Source organism: Mustela nivalis (genome assembly GCF_964662115.1).
Source record: "Mustela nivalis genome assembly, chromosome: Y".
NCBI classification, from domain to species: domain Eukaryota; kingdom Metazoa; phylum Chordata; class Mammalia; order Carnivora; family Mustelidae; genus Mustela; species Mustela nivalis.
The window spans coordinates 28,903,088-28,926,554 of NC_139041.1; the positions used below are offsets into that span (position 1 = coordinate 28,903,088).

At 38.7% G+C, this 23,467-nt stretch overlaps 1 protein-coding gene across 35 annotated transcripts in view; it reads right to left on the reverse strand.

Moving 5' to 3' along the window:
- Positions 1-23,111, reverse strand: part of LOC309856861 (zinc finger X-chromosomal protein-like) — a 62,799-nt gene extending 39,688 nt beyond the window's left edge. For 5 of the 35 annotated variants that reach the window (XM_082718615.1, XM_082718590.1, XM_082718611.1 and 2 more), the window contains exon 1: positions 21,962-23,111. The gene's annotated coding sequence lies outside the window, so the exon portion shown is untranslated. Of the gene's footprint in view, positions 1-19,589; positions 19,764-20,314; positions 20,373-21,576; positions 21,759-21,784 lie in introns of those variants that run through there. The other 30 variants (XM_082718597.1, XM_082718607.1, XM_082718622.1 and 27 more) reach the window with 26 other exon arrangements.
- Between the last annotated feature and the right edge of the window lie 356 nt (positions 23,112-23,467).

A 23,467-nucleotide genomic window follows, 5' to 3' on the forward strand; every position in this document is an offset into this window, starting at 1 on the left:
AAATGGTGTTACTACCTTAACATACCAACCAAATGAAGTCCTCAGGTTAAGTAAGTCTGCAATTTATGTAACTAACTCTTTACCTTACCAACATTAACATTAATGTCTCTTGGAAGGGTTACTTCTCTCTAGTAAACGGAAATCATTAAGAGACATTAACATCCCATTAGATTTCTGAAAAATAAAATAACTTCTATAATTTGCTCTGTAGGTAGAGGGAGTTTGTTATGGATAAGGTATTATTTACCTAAGTTCAATGAAAGAAATATTGCTTACATTTTTCTCCATATTTTATTACACAATGCTGTAATAAACTCAGCACATTCAGTGTTTTCTTACTGTTGCTTACATGTTGGCAGATATTTCCACAAGAAAATATGAGTAATGTAATGTGAATCAGAAAATTCTGTACATGTAAAAACTTCCTATTGTTAATAGTTGCTCTCTACAAAAGGCTGTTAATTTATATGCTTTATACACTTTTACCCATAAAAGTACCTATTTCCTTAACACCTAATAAGCACTGGACATTATTACTACTTTAAAATTTTCCAACTTACTGAAAAAACAAAAGAGTATTTCTATCCCTCTAGTTTCTATTAATAGTTTGCTTAGTTGTTTTATATATCTATTGAGTTTTAGCTCACTTTTTATTTTTTTAAGATTTTATTTATTTGACAAAGAGAGATCACAAGCAGGAAAAGAGGCTGGTAGAGGGGGCTGGGCAAGCAGACTCCCTACTAAGCAGAGAGCCTGGTGCAGGGCTCAATCCCAGGAACCTAAATCATGACCCAAACTGAAGGCAAAGGCTTAACCTACTGAACCACCTAGGCACCCCCCTTCCTAGTATCTACTGAAACCTATTTTAAGTTATTTGAACTTTCATGATCTGAGTGTCAGCAGTTTTAATGGCTACAAAAGAAAGCAGAAGTCTTAAAATGCTGTATTTAGCGCATCAGTGGTTTCTAAAGTGATATGTGTGCATGTCATGGGGATGTAGAAAGACAAAAAGCAGACCTGTTATTTACATATTTTTTGTTTTGTTTTGTTTTTTTAAAGATTTATTCTTAAGTAATCTCTACAGCCAACATAGGGCTCAAACTCATAACCCTGATGTCAAGAGTCTCCTGTTCCACCGAATGAACCAGCCATGTTCCCCAAAACTGTTTATATATAATTTTTAAATCTCATCTGTTAAAATGTCTCTATTGCACATATTTTAAAAAATTAATGGCTTAGCAATACAGATGAACAAGAAAAGGTGCTTAAAGTTCACTCAAGCTAATCATCACTAACATTTCTCCCTGATAAACTATACACTGTTCCATTCAAAAAATGTCTTTGTTAAATCAGTCTTACTGATTAATTCCTTAAACATAGTAACGATATAAAATAAATACCAGGCAATTATATTTTAAGGCAAAAATGTAAATGCACAAATGATGGAAAAAGTTGATAAAAGTGAGAAAGAATTTTTGGTTGTGGCCAATGACTTGCTAAGAAAAATCTTCAACAAATAACAATAAAAGAAAAAATCCATAAGAATGAGATTTTTTCAAAAGAATTATGTGATACTAAGCCTAGCAAAAGTCTTGGAAACTTGATAATTTTGTGAATATAGTCTCCTTACAATCATGCTGTGGAATTACAGTATTAAGTGAAAATACCGTACTGGGGCGCCTGGGTGGCTCAGTGGGTTAAGCCGCTGCCTTCGGCTCAGGTCATGATCTCAGGGTCCTGGGATCGAGTCCCGCATCGGGCTCTCTGCTCAGCAGGGAGCCTGCTTCCTCCTCTCTATCTCTGCCTGCCTCTCTGCCTACTTGTAATCTCTCTCTGTCAAATAAATAAATAAAATCTTTAAAAAAAAAAAAAAAAAAAAAAGAAAATACCGTACTATGTGATATTATACAATTATGTGAGAAAATCTTGCCAAAATACAACCATCACTTAATCCATTTTCTTCAGATTTATTTCAACTATTAGAATTATAGCTAAACCTGGATTTTATTGACTTATTTATTTATTTTTATTATTATTATTTTTAAAAATATTTTATTTATTTCTTCGACAGAGATCACAAGTAGGCAGAGCAGCAGGCAGATAGAGGGGGAAGCAGGCTCCTTGCTGAGCAGAGAGACCGATGTGGGGCTTGATCCCAGGACTCTGGAATCATGACCTGAGCCAAAGGTGGAGGCTTTAACCACCCAGGCGCTCCTAAACCTGGATTTTAAAAAATGAAAGTGTAATAAAAATTTTATACCGGGAGCCTCAGTGGCTTAGTTGGTTGAGCTACTGCCTTCAGATCGGGTCATGATCCTGGAGTTCCGGGATTGGGTCCCACATTGGGTTCCCTGCTTGGTGAGGAGTCTGCCTCTTCCTCTGACCCACACCCCTTTCATGCTCTCCCTCTCTCTCATTCTCTTTCAGATAAATAAATAAATTCTTCAAAAAAAAAAAAACTTTTATATCATTCACAGAATAGATACCAAGCTATTTTGTCACTATATATTGCAAAATCTTCATCCCAGTTTTTCATACTCCAGTCTTTTCTCATACAATATAACTCCAGAAACCATTCAATAATATAACTTTTATAATGTTACATTTAGCTTCTATTTATCTATAAATAGGATAAAATTATCCTATCATATTTATCTAATTTTAATACTCTTCATCTTATGTCTTAGTCAATTTCTTAATCATTCCTCATCTGATTTTTTCACCAATTTTTAAAATAATTTTTTAAAAAGATTTTATTTATTTTGTGAGAGAGAAAGAGAGCACATGGTATAAGCAGAGGGCAAGAAAAAATCTCAGACTCCATGCTTCCTGTGGAGCCTGATGTGGGGCTTGATCTCACAAGCGTGAGATCATGACCTAAGATGAAATCAAAGAATCAGATGTGTAACCAACTGAGTCAGCCAGGTGCCCCACAATACCCTATCTTTAAATGGAAGGTCAAAGACCTTCCACTGCCTGAAATGAAATTAAGCATTTTTAATATTTAAGCATAATAACTAAACGAACAGAAGTAGAAATGATTAATTCATAAGCCAGTGTTTAAAAAGAGGGTGATAGGGGTGCCTGGGTGGCTCAGTGGGTTAAGCCGCTGCCTTCGGCTCAGGTCATGATCTCAGGGTCCTAGGATCGAGTCTCGCATCGGGCTCTCTGCTCCGCAGGGAACCTGCTTCCTCCTCTCTCTCTCTCTGCCTACTTGTGATCTCTCTCTGTCAAATAAATAAAATAAAATCTTAAAAAAAAAAGAAGGTGATAATTCAGTCAAACAAATCAGTAAAAGAGATGGAAACAAAAGTGAAATGTAAGGCAAGTAGAAAATACAAAATATAACAGTGTCAAAAGATTTAAAATCTAAACAGAGAAGAGATTAAACACATCTGTTAAATGATAATCTCCCCTTGGATTATATAAAAAGGCTCCTTCCACACTATTTGTAATAGAATTAAACAGAAACTTTCTGTGCTATTTATTTTAGAAGTGTCTATGTTCTTTTTATAAGAAGTAATTTGAAACATAACAGGAAAAAAGAGGAAAGGAGAAAGCGCAAATTAGTAACAACAAAGTCAAGTAGTTACATTAAGCGCAAATTAGTAACAACAAAGTCAAGTAGTTACATTATTAGACAAAACAGATTTATGACTAGGAGCATCAACCAGTACTGAAATATATTCACTTCTTAATGTTGTAAGAGAAACATTATCACTAAGAAGTAAAAGTCCTGGTATGCATGTAGCTGGCTCAGTCAGTAGAGCATGATTGATCTTAAATCTTGGGGTTGTGAGTTCAAGTCCCACTTTGGGTGTAGTTCCTTAAAAAAAAAAAGTTTACAGTTAAATAGGTTAAAAGAGTCATGTGTAACCCATATACCCAATAATATAGCTTAACAAGTAAATCTGTAAGTTTGAAAACAGAGGGCAAATAAACCCATTCTGGATGATGCAAGAGTAATATGGAAAATTATTGTGGAAATCATACATTTAAATTGAGCAATAACAAAATCCCATATCACATAAAAAAATCAGAGAATCCAGCTACAATTTAGGGGAAATTTTAAATACTAAAGAGCTAAGCCTAAAACACACATACACAACATTTAAAAAGGAATCACAGAATAAACTCAAATAATCCAAAAGGAAAAAAAAAATATAATACATGCAGCAAGTTTCAACAAACACATTATTTGAATCCAATCAAATAAGGGGATTTAGTGGCAACACTTTTTTAAATTAAAAAAAACCCTAATTAACAGTATTAAAAATTTTTTGAATCATTAAGACAAACTTACAAATTCTTATTCTTGTAAACACACATTTTCCCCAAAAAGCTTAAATTCTGAGTAAGTAACAAAAACAGATTCAATAAGAAAAGCCAGACTTATCACCAAGAAACTACTACAAAATGAACTGTCAACACTCTACTCAACAAGGACATGAGGTCCATTTTCACAAGTGAATTCTAGGCTCCAATAAAGAGCTAATCTGTTACAAAATAACTTGTTTTAAAATAAATAACCCAATTAATTTATTAGTTTAAAATAACTTATCAAAATAAATAAATAAAAAGAACTGATTGAGGGTTGCCTGGGTGGCTCAGTGGGTTAAACCTCTGCCTTCAGCTCAGGTCATGATCTCAGGATCCTGGGCTTTCTCCTTGGTGGGGAGCCTGCTTTCCCCTGTCTCTCTTCCTGCCTCTCTGCCTACTTGTGAACTCTCTCTGTCAAATAAATAAATAAAATCTTAAAACAAAACAAAACAAAACACTGAGAAAGGAATGTTTTAGGACAATAAGAAGGTGATTAAATGCTAAGTATCTAGGGTATTCAGGGAGTATTTTAATTGAGAAAAGAGGGACTCCCGGGTGACTCATTGGGTTAACCTTCTGCCTTTGGCTCAGGTCACGATCTCAGGGTCCTAAGATCGAGCCCCGCATTGGGCTCTCTGCTGGGGAGGGGTGCGGGGAGGGGAAGCCTGCTTCCCCCTCTCTCTCTGCCTGCCTTTCTATATACTTGTGATCTCTGTCAAATAAATATTATAATAATAATGAGTTTTTTATTATAAAACCACAGTTTATAAAACAGGGAATACAAACTGGCAACAGACTGATTGAACCAAAATATAAAAGAAAAAATGTACTTGTACCTACAGGAATTAGACATACCTCATGAACTGCATTATAAATCAGTGAGGAAAAAAATAAGTTAGTCAATGAAATTACATGAAAAAGATAAAAATTAGATCTGTACCTCAAAAACAGAAAAAAACAAAATTCCAGGTACTTCTCTCTCTCTCCCTCTGCCTGCCTCTCTGCCTACTTGTGATCTCTGTGAAATAAATACATAAAATCTTAAAAAAAAAATTCTGGGTAGATTAATAACAAATATAAAAAAGCAAATTCTAAAACCTGAATTTAAAAAAGTACAGGGGTGTGTACCTGGCTCAATCAGTAGAGCATGTGACTCCTGAGTTAGGAGTTTTAAGGTCCAGCCCCACACTGAATGTAGAATTACTAAAAAAATAATACCAAGAAGCAGAGAGAAAAAGGAAGAAGGAAGGAAGGAAAGAAAGAAAGAAAGGAGGGAGAGAAGGAAGGAAGGAGGGAAAAGTAGAGGAGGAGAGGGGAAAGGGATGGGGAAGGGAAGCAAAAAGAAAGAAAAATACAGAATGACTTTGTGGTAGAGGGTGACTTTCTTAAAGATACTAAAAACAAAAGCCATGTATGAAAAGATTTAAAAATTACCTCATTAAGAACTTAAGTCCCATTCAATAAAATATACTATACATAAATCCAAGACAAGTCGAAAACTGGAAATATGCATGTATAGGCTAAGCAATCAGCAAACCATTCTTAAGCAGAACATAAAGACAATACCTGTACATCATTAAAAACAGCAACCCAACAACAACAAAATATGGGTCTAAATAGGAACAAGAAAATTACCGAGAAAGACTAATCAGCAATTAATTTATAGGGGGCAGGAAGATGTTTAATCTCTACCAGAACCTAATCAATGCAAAATTAAAACAGCAAAGGGAAAACATTTAATTCCCCAAAGACAGAAAGAAATTGATTCGGTGGGGTGCCTGGATAAACTCAGTCAGTTAAGTGTCTGCCTTTGGCTTGGGTCCTGGTCCTAGAGTCCTGGGTTTGAGCCCCTAGCCCCATTTCGGTCTGTCTCCCTGTTCAGCAGGGAGCCTGCTTCTCCCTCTCCCCCTTGCTCGTGCGCACTCTCTCTCTCTCTCAAATAAATAAATAAAATCTTAAAAAAAAAGAAAAAGAGAAGAAATTAAACTTTTAAATCTTCAGCAATGATGTACAGAAACAGAGGCTCACAGACATCTTAATGTAAACTAAGTTATAACTGCAGTAGAAAGAACTTGGGAATTCTAATAAAATTGTCAATGCATATACATTTCAATATACCAATTCCATTTTATAAACCCAAGAGAGAAAAATCACATGCAAAGGTGTTCACAGCCCCAGTGTTCTGAATTTCAAACAACTGAAGACATTAAGTGTACCTAGGAATAAATAAACCAGAGAATATTTGTTTACTAAAATACAAGGAATATGAATAATTTGTTTAATTATTACTCAACCTTTCACCTCAGGGCTTCCTGATGAAATAAAATTCAAGAACTTCAAAGAGACTTTGTTTGCATAAATTATGCTGTCAATATTTAAAAAATTATCTGTAGACAAGAATTGTGCACTGTCCTGGAGAGGGTCTAACGTTTTCTTACTTTGTTTGCATAAATTATGCTGTCAATATTTTAAAAATTATCTGTAGACAAGAATTGTGCACTGTCCTGGAGAGGGTCTAACGTTTTCTTACTTAGTTTGCATAAATTATGCTGTCAATATTTAAAAAATTATCTGTAGACAAGAATTGTGCACTGTCCTGGAGAGGGTCTAACTTTTTCTGATCCTGACCTATAGAAAGAAATATATTTTACATTGTGGCTCAGAATATATATAAGTATAAATACAAAGATACAGATAACATGCATGGCTGTATAATATATCTGTATAAATATCACTGAATACATGTTTAAAATTAAAGATTAACACATATTACAACTGAATAATTTCAAGAACATTGCTTATTAACTTCAACTAGGAAGTCATTATCAACATAATGCAAAGTATTTGCTTCAAGCATTTGCCAAATTAAAAATTAAATCTCTTATATAGAGGGGAAGATGGGGGTAGAACAGAAGGACTCTAGCCTCATCTAGTCCTGTAAACAACCAGATAACCATCAAATCTTCCTAAATACCCAGAAACTGATTTGAAGACTCCACAACTAAAGGCAAAGAAGAGGCCACACTGAAAGAGGTAATTCTTCAGATGCGGTATAGGAAAGAAGGGTATCGGGGCATCAGTAATTGACTTGAAAAACAAGAGAGACTGAATTTCTTGAGTTCTTGCAAACAACTTAAAGCCTGGGGCATACAGTAGGGGAGTTAGTTGCTCATCTCAGAGATGTCTCAAAGAGGCAGCTTTCACAGGGAAACCCTCCTCTAGAACAAAGGCTCTAGCAAACACCATTTCCCTTCCCTGCCCCTCAGAATACCCAAAGGGCCACCTGTGGTAAACGGCACAGCACAGATACTCACTACCCTAACAAGCGTACACCAAACCCTGCCCTAAGCATGCCACAGTCCAGAAGAACCACCTTTCCCAGTCTCCCTTGCCTCAGTACCAGTGTGGCAGCTCTTCCCCAGAAGACCAGTCCAAACCACAGCATCTCCCCACCTGGAGTTTTGTAAGGCTTCGGCTCTGGCAGCAGTGGTAACAGGACTCATTTCATAGGCAGACCAGAGCACACCTAGTTAAAACTCACCACCACATTCATGCCAGGGACCAAACACTACCCACTGCAGGCAAGGACAGCCCCTGCAGGCAACTGGTCTGAAGGACAGAGCAGCTAAGACAAAACAGCAGAATGTACACAGCATTAGGCAGAGACACAACCTGAAGTGACAGGCCCTGGGAAATAGGGAACACTACCTGGGAAACAGAGACACTATAGTGCCTCTTCTTCATAAAACCCTTACCTTCAAGAACAAGAGACATGGATGACTTTTACAATAAGGAAACAGTTACGGAGACTTAGACAAAACAAGTCAGAGGAATCTGTCCCAAATAAAAGATGAGGTCAAAGCTGCTACTAGAGATCTAAGTGAAACAGATATAAGTAACATGCCTGATAGAAAATATAAACCCAATGATGAAAAGGATACTCACTGGACTTGAGAAAAGTGGAGGGCATCAATGATACCATTAACACAGAAATAAGGAGTAACACAGCAAAAATAAAAGATTCAAAAAAACAAAATGAGAATCACATGTAATGGAATAAGAAGACAGTAATGGAAAGTAGTCAAACTGATCAAAAGAGAAAAAAAGAATTATGCAAAGTGAGAGGAGACCTAGGGAACATAGTAACTCCATCAAATACACTGATATTTGTCTTACAAATCTTTCCTAAAAGAGGAAACAAAAAATGGGGCAGAGAATTTTTTTTAAAAGATTTTATTTATTCATTTGACAGAGAGACAGCGAGAAAAGGAACACAAGCAGGGAGAGTGGCAAAGAGAGAAGCAAGCTTACCACTAAGCAGGGAGCTAGATGAGGGGCTCTATCCCAAGACCCTGGGATCATGACCTGAGCTGAAGGCAGAGGGCTGATGCTTAATGAATGAGCCACCCAGGCACCCCAAGGATCAAAGAATTTACATTAAGAAAGAATAGCTAAAAATTTCCCTACTCAAGAAGGAAACATATACAGATCCAAGAGGCACTCAGATCCCAAAACAAAATCAGGAAAAGCAGATCCAACCAAGACATATGTGACTGGGGCACCTGGGTGCCTAAATGGGTTAAGCCACTGCCTTCAGCGCAGGTCATGGTCTCAGGGTCCTGGGATTGAGTCCCACTTCCAGCTCTCTGCTCAACAGGGAGCCTGCTTCCTCCTCTCTCTCTCTGCCTGCCTCTCTGCCTACTTGTGATCTCTCTTTGTCAAATAAATAAATAAAATCTTAAAAAAAAAAAAGGACATATGTGATTAAAATGACAAAATATGGTAATAAAAAATATTAAAGCAGCAAAAGAAGACAGTTACATACAAAGGAAACCCTGTGAGAGTACCAGCAGATTTTTAAGCAGTAATTTTCCAAGCCAAGAGATAGGTGCATGATATATTCAAAGGGCTGACTGGAAAAACTTATAGCCAAAAATACTCTATGCAGCAAAGACATCATTCAGAATAGAAAGAGCTTTCCAACAACAACTAAAGGAAATTTGTGACCACTAAACCAGCCCTGAAAACAGTATTAAATGAGACTCTTTGAGTGGAAAGACAGACTAAAAATGACATAATAAGGGTACAAAACTTAAAAACAGTAAAAATGAAGATTTCTATTAAAAAATCAGTCAAGGAACTCACAAAATAAAAGAATGTAAAATATGACAGCATATACCTAAAACATGAGAAGAGGTGTAAAAATGGGTTCAAACTTAAATGGTCATCAACTTCTTTTTTTTTTTTTTTAAGATTTTATTTATTTACTTGAGAGAGAGATAGTGAGAGAGAGCATGAATGAGGAGAGGGTCAGAGGGAGAAGCAGACTCCCCATGGAGCTGGGAACCTGATGCGGGACTCGATCCCGGGACTCCAGGATCATGACCTGAGCCGTAGGCAGTCGTCCAACCAATTGAGCCACTCAGGTGTCCCGGTCATCAACTTCTTAATATAGACTGCCATATATGCACAAGAGGCAAATACAAACCTAATGGTAACCACAAATCAAAAACCTTAATACTGGGGCGCCTGGGTGGCTCAGTGGGTTAAGCCGCTGCCTTTGGCTCAGGTCATGATCTCAGGGTCCTGGGATCGAGTCCCATATCAGGCTCTCTGCTAAGCAGGGAGCGTGCTTCCTCCTCTCTCTCTCTGCCTGCCTCTCTGCTGACTTGTGATCTCTCTCTGTCAAATAAATAAATAAAATCTTAAAAACAAACAAACAAACAAAAAAAAAAACCCTTAATACTGAAAGAATAAAGAGGAGAAAAAGCTAGATCACTAAACAAAAGCAGCAAACCATTAAAGAGAGACAAATCGAGAAAACTTTCAGAAACAACCAAAAAACAAGTAATAAAATGGCAACACATATCTATCAACAATTATTTTGAATGTAAATCTACTAAAAACAGATAGCTAAAAGAATGGGTTAAAAAACAAGACAGGGTGTGCCTGGAAGGATCAGTGGGTTCGGCATCTGATCTCAGCTCAGGTCTTGACAGCAGGATCCACACTCCACACTGCTCACGGGCAGGGGGAGAAGAGGAGAGACTCAACCTAAAAAAAAAGACTGCCACATTGCCTACAAAAACCTCCTTTCTGACCAAAAGACACCTGCAGATTGAAAGGGCAAGTAGGGGTGCCTGTGTGGCTCAGTTGGTTAAGTGACCAACTTCTGATTTCAGCTCAGGTTATGTCTGCTGTGAGATCAAACCCTGTAATGGGGTCCATGCTAAGTATGAAGACTGCTTAAGATTCTCTCCCTCCCTCTCCTTCTGTCCCACTCCTACTCCCATATTCTCTCTCTCAAAATAAATAAATAAATAAATAGATTGAGGGGCCGGAGAAACATCCATCATGCAAATGGATGTCAAAAAGAACCAGTGTAGAGGCATCGGGATGGCTCAGTCAGTGAAGCATCCATTCTTGGTTTTGGCTCAGATATGAGATTGACCCCCAGTTTGGGCTCCTTGCTCAGTGCTAATTAATTCTCTCCCAATGACACACACACTCTCTCTCTCACAAATAAATAAAATCTCCCTTTGCCTAAAAAAGCTAGTGTAGCAATACTCATATCTGAGAATCCAGACTTTAAAACAAAGACTGTACAAGAGATGAAAAAGGGCACTATATAATCAAAGTAGACATTCCATCAAGATGATGTAACAACTGTAAATATTTATGCACCCAACTAGGAAGGACCCAAATATATAAACAGTTAATAACATAAAGGGGTCCGGGGTTCATCAATAATAAAACAGTAACAGAGAACTTTAATATGCCCCTATATCAAAGGACATATCACCTAAACAGAAAATCAACAAAGAACCAATGACTTTGAATGATATACTGGACCAAATGGACTTAATGGATATACTCAGAACATTTCAGCATAACAAACACTGTGCATACAGAACATTCTCCAGAATGGATCACATATTAGGCCACAATACAAACCTCAACAAAATAAAAAAGATCAAAGATATACCATACATCTTTTCTGACCACAACAATATGAAACTGACATGAAAGCTTAAAAATAATGCTGCTTAACAATGAATGGGTCAACAAGGAAATCAAAGAAGAAATTAGACAAACCATGAGAGACTGCTGACTCTGAGAAACAAACAGGGTTTTGGAGAGGGTAGTGGGAGGTAGGGTGAGCCTGGTAGTGGGTATTAAGGAGGGCACGTATTGCATGGAGTACTGGGTGTGGTGCATAAACAATGACTTTTGGAACACTGAAGAGAAAAATAACTTTATTAAAAAGTACATAGAAACAAAGGAAAGTGAAAACACAACAGTTCAAAACCTCTGGGATTCAGCAACAGCAGTTCTAAGAAACAAGTTGATAGCATATGGGCATACCTCAAGGAGCCAAGAAAAATCCCAATATACAACCTAATCTTACACCTAAAAGAGACAGAAAAAGAAAAACAAAACCTAAAACGATCAGAAAGAAGGAAATAAACTTTAGAGCAGAAATAAATGATATAGAAACTAAAAAACAGGGGCGCCTGGGTGGCTCAGTGGGTTGGGCCGCTGCCTTCGGCTCAGGTCATGATCTCAGGGCCCTGGGATCGAGTCCCGCATCTCCCGCATCGGGCTCTCTGCTCAGCGGGGAGCCTGCTTCCTCCTCTCTCTCTGCCTGCCTCTCTGCCTACTTGTGATCTCTCCTGTCAAATAAATAAAATCTTAAAAAAAAAAAAAGAAACTAAAAAACAAACAAACAATCCACTTACACACACACACGAAAACCGTGCAGTGAAACCAGGAGCAAGTTCTTTGAACAAAGCTAATAAAACTTATGAACCTCTAGCAGGATTTATCAAGACAGAAAGAGAAACGACTCAGGGCATGGGGCTGGCTCAGTCAGTGGAGCATGCAACTCTTGATCTCAGGGTTTAAATTTGAGTCCCACACTGGGTGTAGAGATTACTTAAAAAATGAAATCTTTAAAAAAAAGAGAGAGAGAGAGAGAGAGAGGGAGACAGAGAGAGATATTGAGAAAGCATCCCAAATAAATAAAATCACAAATAAGAGAAATAAAACAAACACCAAGATATACAATTATAAGGAAGAATTATGAAAAACTACACACCAACAACAGAAAAAACAGAGAAATACAGAGTAACATACAGCCAGGAAACTGAAACAGAAATAGAAAATTTAACAGACATTATCAGCAAAGAAAATGAATCTTAACAGATATATTCATAACATCAAAAAACTCCCAACAGGGGCGCCTGGGTGGCTCAGTGGGTTAAAGCCTCTGCCTTCAGCTCAGGTCATGAACCCAGGGTCCTGGAATCGAGCTCCACATCGGACTCTCTGCTCAGCGAGGAGCCTGCTTCCCTTCCTCTCTCTCTGCCTGCCTCTCTGCCTACTTGTGATCTCTGTCAAATAAATAAATAAAATCTTAAAAAAAAAAAAAAACCCTCCCGACAAACAAAAACTCAAGGTCAGTGGGTTAAGCCGCTGCCTTCGGCTCAGGTCATGATTTCAGGGTCCTGGGATCGAGCCCCGTATCGGGCTCTCTGCTCGGCAGGGAGCCTGCTCCTCCTCTCTCTGACTGCCTCTCTGCCTACTTGTAACCTCTGTCTGTCAAATAAATAAATAAAATCTTTAAAAAAGGGAGCCTACTTCTCTCTCTCTCTCTCTCTCTCTCTCTCTCTGCCTGCCTCTCTGCCTGCTTGTGATTTCTGTCTGTCAAATGAATAAATAAAATCTTAAAAAAAAAATACTATCAAAACAAATCCAACAATACACTAAAAAAAAACCATCCACCACAATCAAGTGGAATTTATTCCTGGATTTCAATGGTAGTTCTATGTTTGCAAATCGATCAACATTATACATTACATCAATAAAAGAAAAAAAAACTATATCATCATTTCAATAGCCACAGAAAAAGCTACTTAAAAAGCACAATATCCATTCATGATAAAAACCATCAACAAGGAGCGCCTGGGTGGCTGAATGGGTTAAGCCTCTGCCTTCGGCTCAGGTCATGATCTCAGGGTCCTGGGATCGAGCCCCACATAGTGCTCTCTGCTCAGCGGGGAGCCTGTTTCCTCCTGTCTCTGCCTGCCTCTCTGCCTACTTGTGATCTCTGTCAAAAAAATAAAATCTTAAAAAACAAACAAAAAATCAACAAAGTGGGTTGAAAGGGAACAGACTTTAACCTCCTAAAGGCAAAAAAACCCTGAGAGGGTGCCTGGGTGGCTCAGTGGTTAAGCCGCTGCCTTCGGCTCAGGTCATGATCTCAGGGTCCTGGGATCGAGTCCCGCATCGGGCTCTCTGCTCAGCAGGGAGCCTGCTTCCCTCTCTCTCTCTCTCTGCCTGCCTCTCTGTCTACTGTGATCTCTCTCTGTCAAAATAAATAAATAAAATCTTTAAAAAAAAAAAAAAAAAAAAAAAAAAAAAAAAAAAAACAACCCTGAGAGCCTTTTCCTTAAGGTCAGGGACAAGATACAGATGTCCATCTTACCACTGTTATTTAACATAATCAACATAATATTCTTAAGTCCTAGCCTCAGCAGACAACAAAAGAAAGGAAGGAATCAAAATCGGTAAGGAAGAATTAAAACTTTCATTATCTGCAAATGACAGGATACTCTACACAGGAAACCCTAAAAACAAAGGACAGCAAAAAAACTACTAGAACTGATAAACAAATGCAGTAAAGTAGCAGGATAAAAATCTACCTTCAGAACTGTTACATTTGTATACACTAATAACAAAGCAGGAGAAAGAGAAATCAAGGAATCAATCCCATTTGTAACTGCACCTAGGAATAAACCTCACCTATATTCCTTGGCACCTATAAATGCCTAAGAATAAACATCACCCAAGAGGTAAACAATCTGCATTCTGAAAACTACAGAACAGGGGCACCTGGGTGGCTCAGTGGGTTAAAGCCTCTGCCTTCAGCTCAGGTTATGATCCCAGGGTCCTGGGATCGAGCCCCGCATCTGGCTCTCTGCGCCACGGAGAGCCTGCTTCATCCTCTTTCTCTGCCTGCCTCTCTGTCTACTTGTGCTCTCAGATTAATAAATAAAATCTTTAAAAAAAAAAAAAAGAAAGAAAGAAAACTACAGAATAATGAAAATGAATGCAACTGAAGATGACACAAAGAAATGGAAACACATGGAATGCTCATGGAGTGCAAGAACAAATATTATTAATATTGTCTATGCAACCCCCAAAAATCTACACATTTAATGCAATCCCTATCAAAATCACACCAGCATTTTTCACAGAGTTAGTACAAACAATTCTAAAATTTATATGAAATCAGAAAAGATCCCATATAAACAAAGCCACCTGAAAAAAAAAAAAAAAAAAGCTAGAGGCATCACAACTCCAGATTTTAAATTATATTACAAAGCTGAAGTGATCAAAACAGTATGGTACTGGCACAAAAACAGACCCACAGACCAATGGGACAGAATAGAAATAGAAAACCCAGAAATAAACCCACAACTCTCAGCCAACTAATCTTCAAAAAGCAGAAAAGAATATTCAATGGAAAAAAGTCTCTTCAACAAATGGTGTTGGGTAACCTGGACAGCAAGATGCAGAAGAATGACACTGCATGACTTTTTTTTTTTAAGATTTTATTTATTTATTTGACGTAAAGAGATCACAAGTAGGCAAAGAGGCAGAGAGAGAGAGAGAGGAAGGGAAGCGGGCTCCCTGCTGAACAGAGTGCCCCAATGCAGGGCTCGATCCCAGGACCCTGGGATCATGACCTGGGCCAAAGGCAGAGGCTGTAACCCACTGAGCCACCCAGGCACCCCACTGCATCACTTTCTTTTACCAAACACAAACTGGATGAAAGACATAAATGTGAGGCAGGAATCCATCAATACTCTAGAACAGAGCACAGACAGTAATTTCTTTAACATCAGCTGTAACAACAGTGTTCTAGGTCTCCTGAGGCAAGGGAAAACAAAAGCAAAAAATAAACTAATGAGCCTACATTAAAATTAAAAGCTTCTGTGCAGTGAAGGAAATAACTAGGCAATCTATAGAATGGAAGAAGATATTTGTAAATGACATATGCAATAAAGAGTAATTACCCAAAGTATTTAAGGAACTTTTAAAACTCAACATCCTGGAGCGCCTGGGTGGCTCAGTGGATTGAAGCCTCTACCTTTGCCTCAGGTCATGATCCTAGGGTCCTGGGATCAAGCCCAGCATCAGGCTCTCTGCTTGGCAGGGAGCCTGCCTCTCCATCTCTCTGCCTGCCTCTCTGCCTACTTGTGATCTCTCTCTGTCAAATAAATAAATAAAATCTTAAAAAAACAAACAAACAAAAAAAACCCCTCAACATCCCAAAATGAATAATCTAAAAAAAAAGGGGGGGGGTAGAATGGAGGAGGGGGGAATAAAAGTCTTGGGCAGAGATACAAACTGACATTCCTCCAAAGAAGACATCCAAGGGAGGCTGGCTGGCTCAGTCAATGGGACGGACAACTCTTGATCTTGGCATCCTAAGGTTGAGCCCTATGTTGGGCACAGAGCTTAATTAAAAAAATTTATTTTTGTTTAATTAAATTAAAAAAAAAAGACTTTCAAATGGCCAATACACACATAAAAGTTGCTCAGCATCACTTACCAGGGAACTACAGATCAAAGCCACAATGAGATACCACCTTACAACTTTCAGAATGGCTACAATCAACCACAGGAGAAATAAATGTTGGCAAGAAATGACAAATGAAGGGAACCCCTTTTACAATGTTGGTGGGAATGCAAACTGGTGTAGCCAGTTTGGAAAACAGTAAGGAGGGGGGTTCCTCAAAAAGTTAAAAATAGAACCTCTCTATGATCCAGCATCACACTATTGGGTGTTTATCCCCCAAATACAAGAACACTAATTCAAAGGGATACATGTACCCCTATGTTTATAGCAGCTAAATTATTTACAACAGCCAAACTATGGAAATAGCCCAAGTATCCATCTATAGATGAATGGACAAAAAAAAAAAATATATATATATATATCAGACTATTATTCAATCATAAAATGAAATCTTGCTATTTGTAATGATATATGGAGCTACAGAGTATTAACCAAGTGAAATAAGTCAGCCAGAGAAAAACGAATACCATTATGATCTCTCTCAGACATAAAATTCAAAGCATAAAACAAATGATCACATGGGAAAAAGAGACAGATAAACCAAGAAACAAACAATTGCTGAGAACAAACTAATGGTTAACAAAGGGAAGATAAGGGAGGGTTGAAGACTAGGAGGGGAGGATTAAAGAGTACACCTATGTTTAGCACTAGGTATTTAAAACAAACACTAAAAAAAAAAAAAAAAAAAAAAAGGCAAATAAGACTATTCCGTCTACATTCCCTTAAAAAAAATTAAAAGTAAAATTTTTTGCATATCTCTCTAATTTTTAGTTTAATACAGCTGACTCCTCACCTATCTGTTCCCTCATTCCATTTTGCATCAGGCTACATTAGTGTCTGGAAAACCCAGTACACTACATTTATGGCAAGATGGGAGTAAAAAAGGTAAGTACTTCTGAGTGTTTGGTTTTTTTTTAAAGATTTATTTATTTGACAGAGAGAGAGAGAGTGAGAGAGGGAATACAAGCAGGGGGAGTAGGAGAGGGAGAAGCAGGCCTCCTGCTGAGCAGAGTTCCTGATGCAGGGGCTTGATCCCAGGACTCTGGGATCATGATCTTGGGATCATGATCTGAGGCGAAGGCAGAGACTTAACCCACTGAACCACCCCGGTGCCCCACTACTTGCTAGTATTACTATAAAAATAATCTTTCCCTCACAGGCACTCTCCAAAGGTATCAGCAATCTCCACAGGTTCCAGGTCATTTTAAGAACTAGTAACCTAGAACCAGATGTTGAACATATGTTAAATGACATGCTTAACCTAACCTTCTCTATAAAGGTAAATCACTCAAAGATTATTTCCATACCTATATGTGAGGATACCAATGACTTCTGGGAAAAAAAGAAAGCTGGGATGAAGTGAGGAAAACCCTTTAACTGAATTTGCAAGCAAGATATCTTTAAATAAAAAATTAAATAAGAAAGAAAATGTTATCACTTAATTTGTTTTACCTAAGTGACCCTTTTCAGCATTTTATCATTTGGAGCATTTTATCATTTATACGTTTAATATGTTAATATTAATTACATTTTCAAAAGACCTTTAAGAGTTCAGATTTTCCCCCTCCCCTATCAAGATTTATTTATTTTAGAGACAGGAAGAGAAACACGAGAGAGAGGCAAAGGAGAGGGAAAAAGAATCTCAACCAGACTCCCCATTGAGCTTGGAGCCTGACAACCCCAAGATCACCACCTGAGCCATTATCAAGAGTGGAATGCTCAACCAACTGAGCCATCCAGACCCCTAAAGACTGCAGATTCCTTGATGTACATCTCTCCACAAATACTCCTCTTGTAAAAGAAAAGCAGTAAGGGGCATCAGACTGGCTCAGTTGGTAGAGCACAGGACTCTCAATCTCATGGTTGAGTTTAAGCCCCAAGTTGGGCTTGGAGAATGCTTAAAAAAACAACAAAAAAAAGTGACTTCTTTATGTTACACTCTATAAGTAATTAGATGCCTTTATAAATCATTCTTTTGAAAAATAATTCGGTAAGAATAAAGGGCGGCACACATTCTAAATTGGAGTTATTCCCAAGTGTCCATTTTGACCTGGTGCTTTCCTAACATGGATATAGTGTACTAATGAAGGTCTTTTGTCAAAATGCAGTATCTATTTAGCTAGTTAATTTCAAATGGAAAGCTACTCGCCTCCATAAAAATCTCAGTAATAAATCATTAAAATAATGTATATGTAAATACACATTAATGAGATGATGTTTATGTGCCAGATCATTCTGATGGGGGACAAAACAAGGTAAGAAATTATCTCTACAATTAGGATCTTCAAAATTTGTGGAGACAAAATGTCATCTAGTTAGGATATAATAGATTTATTGCTAAATAAAATATGTCTACATTGCTCCATGTGGCACAGAAGAGCAAGCGTCAGAAAATAATGGAGTCACAAATAGAAAGAAATGAAGCAGAAGTTTTTAGGAACTCCATGGAATAACAGATTTTCAATAAACATTCTCAGGCACTTACTATGTGTCTGTCAAGTTTTACTTCAGTCATATTAACTATGGAATATCAGCAAGCTAGCTGGGTACAGTAGGCACCTGGAAATCCTAAGTAAGAAACTTGGACAACAAGGTGAGCATAATAAAGGACAGTGAGGACAAGAAGAAGAAGAAGAGAGGAAGAAATTTATGGGATAGCCCCCATATACGTTTTAAAAATATCCCCAGGGGTGCCTTGCTGGCTCAGTTGGTAGAGCTTATGACACTTCATCTCCAGGTTGTACATCTGAGCCTCACACTGAGTACTTAAAAATAAAATCTTTAAAAGTGATAAAAGGAGAACCACAGCAGAGAAAGTAGAAAACAGTTTTGTTTGTGGAGTCTACCAGGGAAATTGAACTCACGACCCTGAGATCAAGATGAGCTGAGATCAAGAGACAGACTGATATTAAATGACTACGCCACTGAGGTGCCCCACAAAAACACTTTTATGTGACACCCCAATTAGCATGGTCAGAAGAGTCTGATAAATACTGATTTATAAATAAGTAGATTAAAATGAAATAAAAGGGCTGGTGCAAAGAAACAGTGTAAGTAAGATGTTTATAGAATTATCAAATCTAGTCATATTTATGAGTGAGAAAAAGAAGTCATCAAGAGTGTCAGGGATAGGCAGAATACCTGGGCGTGGAACAAAGATTTTTTTCTGCAGCAAAAGAAAAAAGAAAAAAGCCTAGATAAAAATAAAAGAGTAGAATGAAGTTGAAGAAATTAAGTGTTTATAACAGATGGTGATCTACCTGTCTTAGCTAAGTTAAAACAAAAAAAGTAATTTATGGGGTTGATGGATTTTAAAGACTGGGATATAAAGTTTAAAAAGAAAATAAGTTTGATATTGATGATATGCAGAAAAAAGGTAACACCAAGATTAATTAGTGAAAATGCAAATGTAAACAGAAAGTAAGCATTTACAAAAAGCACTCTATATTTTTAAAAAATTAAAAAAATTGTGAAATATATATATAAAATAAAATACTTGATTTATTCATGATAATTGGCTAATTAATAATCTACCAGTTTTCCAGATCATTAATGTCTACCTCTTCAAGCAAAAAACATTTACAGTTAAACATTTTTTTAAAGAAAATTTTTAGAGTTATACACTTACCTGTCTTCTTAATTATACATTCGACTCTAAATTAATCTTAATCTCGAACATCCATTGTTGCTGACTGGAACATCTGCTGCTGCTGCATGTACTGTGCAGCAAATAATTCTATCTTCTTTAGAGCTCTTCTATGTCTTTCCCAGCTGTCAAGATATAAAGCAACTACTTCTACAGTTTACGTTTTTCCTTAACACCTCTACAACTAGACTGCTTAAAAACTTGTTTCTAGTCTGTCTCCTGTAACCAGTTCCTCAAACCTTCATGACAAACATAAGAATTCCTCTCACTAGTGCTTGAACAGTTGATATGCAAGTAGGAAGGTTGCTTTGTGTATTACAAAATTCAGGAAACAAGTGCTCCATGTATTTCCTTAAACTTTCTAATCTAGGTCATTTATATATATAAATCAAAATATGACTTTTGGCTTAGTGGAGAGTAAAAAAAATACATTTTCTGGAAGGACTTACTTCAGGGAAGTAGGGGAGTTTGCATAAGGCCTTTTGATATTTTAGGAATTAAGTCTTCTAATCTACTCTTCAAAATGCCTTGGTAAAATACTGTTATTAATACTCAGTACAGGAAGTGTAACACTTTTGAGCAATAGGTTATTGTTATGAGAATTCAAGACAGAAAAGAACGGCTGTCAAGGAGAGATGAATCATGTGAAAAGTAGGAACACTTTATAATTTTTCTAGTAATGAAAAGAGTGATTTACTTACTACTTGCTGTCATTATTTCTCAACTTTGAAACTTTTCCAATGAGTGGATCCAAAACTGCTAAATAAATGAAGTACAACTGAGGTGTTTGATCACTCTGCTAGAAATCAGTCTCCAGATGTCGTTATTTACCGTTTTCAGGCAGAATTTTCAGGTCTTTCCTACCTATCCTATGCACTCTAGGAAACTGTAAATTTAATGTTGCCTTAAGAATGCCTTTCACTCACTCACACCTCCCCCTAACAAAGTCCCACCATTCTTTCAATAAGTAACGTTTCCAAAATGCCACCGATTTCAGGAACACTTTCCTGATGCTGGAAATAGAGACTTATGCGTCCTAAAGTAATCTACCAGGCGAAGTTACTGCAAGCAACACGTGCATTTTAAGAACTTTCACAATCTTTCCTACCCCTTGCATCGATTGCACTGAGCTCACCATCAAAGTCCAACCGTAAGCAATCTAAAGTACCGTAATGTATGGAACCGCACGTAAAACTCTAGCAGAATACCGAAATAGCTCCAGGTATGTAAACCAACCGTACACAGCACATCAAATTTTGTTGTGATTCCACAGAAACTCACTTTCTACTCAATAACTATTATAAAGTGATCAATAACCATTTAAATAGAAATATCAAAGTTTTTCCAGATAAGTAAGTAGTCTTCTAACTTATTTCTCCGATTTCAGGTTTGCAAAATGCAGCTTTTCACACCGACTGTATAAAAGAGTGGTGAGAACTTTTTCCTATTAAATTCAATTTTTATTATTTAGATTCTCGGGGAGACAACGGTAGAAAACCTCACTGTGGGCTTCTAGAAGCCACAAATGAATCTGCTTAAGTAAAAAATGTTTTATAGACTACCAACCGACAGGAGGAACGAAAGCGATGCAGCAGAAAAGGGAGGAAAACAGGAAGCCAAGTATGACTGTCAGAAAGGGTAGGGTTGCTCCCAAACGCCGGTAGCACTAGGGCACGTCATGGCGGCAAGGCTAATAGCAGCCACGAGAACGGAGCACGCCCCCTACGCGCGCACACGCCGCTGTGCGGGGCCACGGGATCGGTCACCAGTGCTGCTGCTGTCGCTGCCGCCACCGGCGGCTCTCCAACACCCCCTCACGGACTGTAGCGGAATTTTATCCCCAAACACCACCTTCAAGATGGCGACTCCCCCTCCCGACAACCCCTTCAACCGTCCAAGCAGCAGCCGTAAATCCGCCACCATCTTGTTCCCCCTCCCTCCCCACTCCCCCTCCAATATTTACATAGCAGAAAATCTTTCCGGCTTGCCTGCGGCATTCACCTCACGCCGGCAACATTCGCCTCTTAGTTAGGCCTCGGCATCGCGAGGAGCCCCATGCGGGCCGCGGCGCCAACCCGACGCCTCCACGCCCTCTCTCCCGCCACAGGGTATCCCCCAGCCACCCTCACCCCCTCCCCCCCCCGCCCCCCCTCTCGGGCAACGGAACGCACCTCCGCCGCAACTCAAGGCGGTCAGGCTCCTCCCCGGCCTATCTGCGGCCTCCTCCGCGCCTGCTCTGCGCTCCTCGCCGTACCACCCGGTGTGGGCCAAAGGGCGTTGCCCGGGCCCCCAACTAGGCCACCCCAGTAGCGTTAGGCCCCAAGGCAGCGGCAGAGCCCGGAACTCACCGGATGCGCGTGCGGACAGTCGGCAACGGGGCCGAGCGCTGCAGGCCGGCCTTCCTTTCGAGCACTGGGCCGGGCTCCGGCTGGTGGGGCGGGCGGACGGAGGGAGGAGGGGCCGAGCTCGGAGCTGACAAAAAGCGGCCCAGCTCCCCGGCTAGGGCCCACCGTCAGCACGTCACGTCACCGCCGGGGAGAGATACCCAGGAAAATGCGGAAGGGTTGACAGGACCCCGTCGAAGTGCGGTCACCTCGGTATCTAGTATTGGCGCCACTTAGGCCCCGCAACCGGGGAGCCCGGTGGCCTCCCAAGCGGCGGGGTCTCTGTCGGCCGAAGTCTCTTACAACGTTCTTTCTTCCGCCGCGCACCCGCCCGACGACGCCGCAGACGCGCTGCTGCTGCGGCTTCGGCCGTAAAGCCGCCGCGAAGCCGTGGTCTGGCCACCCGGCGGCAAAGCTGGCAAGGCAGCCCGCACCGAACCGGCTCTGGTCGTCTCCCACTGTCTCTCTGGGCCTCATTCACCCCCGGCCCTCCCTGGAGACCATCCATCCGCCTCTTAGCCTCGAACTGCCTTCTCGAGGTGTGTGCAAGTCCTCAAACAGCCGCGCGCAGAAAATGTGTTTTCCTCATTGCTGTGACTGCAGAAAAAATTAGCCATCGCCGTTCTTTATCTTCGCTTAAAAAAGAAAATTCTTTTAAGTAAAATGAAAATTCGGTTGCCACTGTAACTGAATACATCGACAAGGAAAGAGGAAGAAGGGTTATCCTGGAGCAACTACTAAGCCAATTAATTAAAAAAAAAATCAGAGAACCTGCTTTCAAAGTGTGTGCAAAAGGATTATACTCTGGAAATGGTTTCGCACATTTCAATAAAGATGTATTGATAAAGTATATTGTCTTTTCCATGAACCTTTTTTCAGAATATGTAATGTTAATGTGTGTAATGTATGTAATTACATACAAAAATTTTACATTTTTTCAGAATATGTAATGTAAGTCTTGTGTAGTAGCTTCATAAAAAATGAACTTTCATATTTACATGTTATTTAATACGTAGAGTACTTGAATTATATATGCATTTTTCTACAAACTGCCTAACAGCCCTTTAAAAAGAATTAACAAAGAAAACGAAAAATATATTTGATTAAACACTCACTTATTAACTCCAAAAACATGTATTTTGAATTTTCATTACTTTAAATTTGGATGCTTTCTTTTCATACAGAACTTTGGACCCAAACTATGTTTCAAAGTTACTAATAAGCAGAGCCCAACTAGCTCACTGGTAGAACAAGGAACTCTGATCTTGTGAATTTGACTCCCAAGTTGGGCACATTGCTTACTTAAAAATAGTAAAAAATAAATAACTTACTAGTAAAAAGTTAAATAATATTGTATTCCTGTGCTGTAATATGGAACCTGACATCCCACAGTTTCTCTGTAGGGACCTAAGTGATATAGAAAATCGTTCAAACAACAAACTAAAAATTAAAAAGCAAATACCATACTGT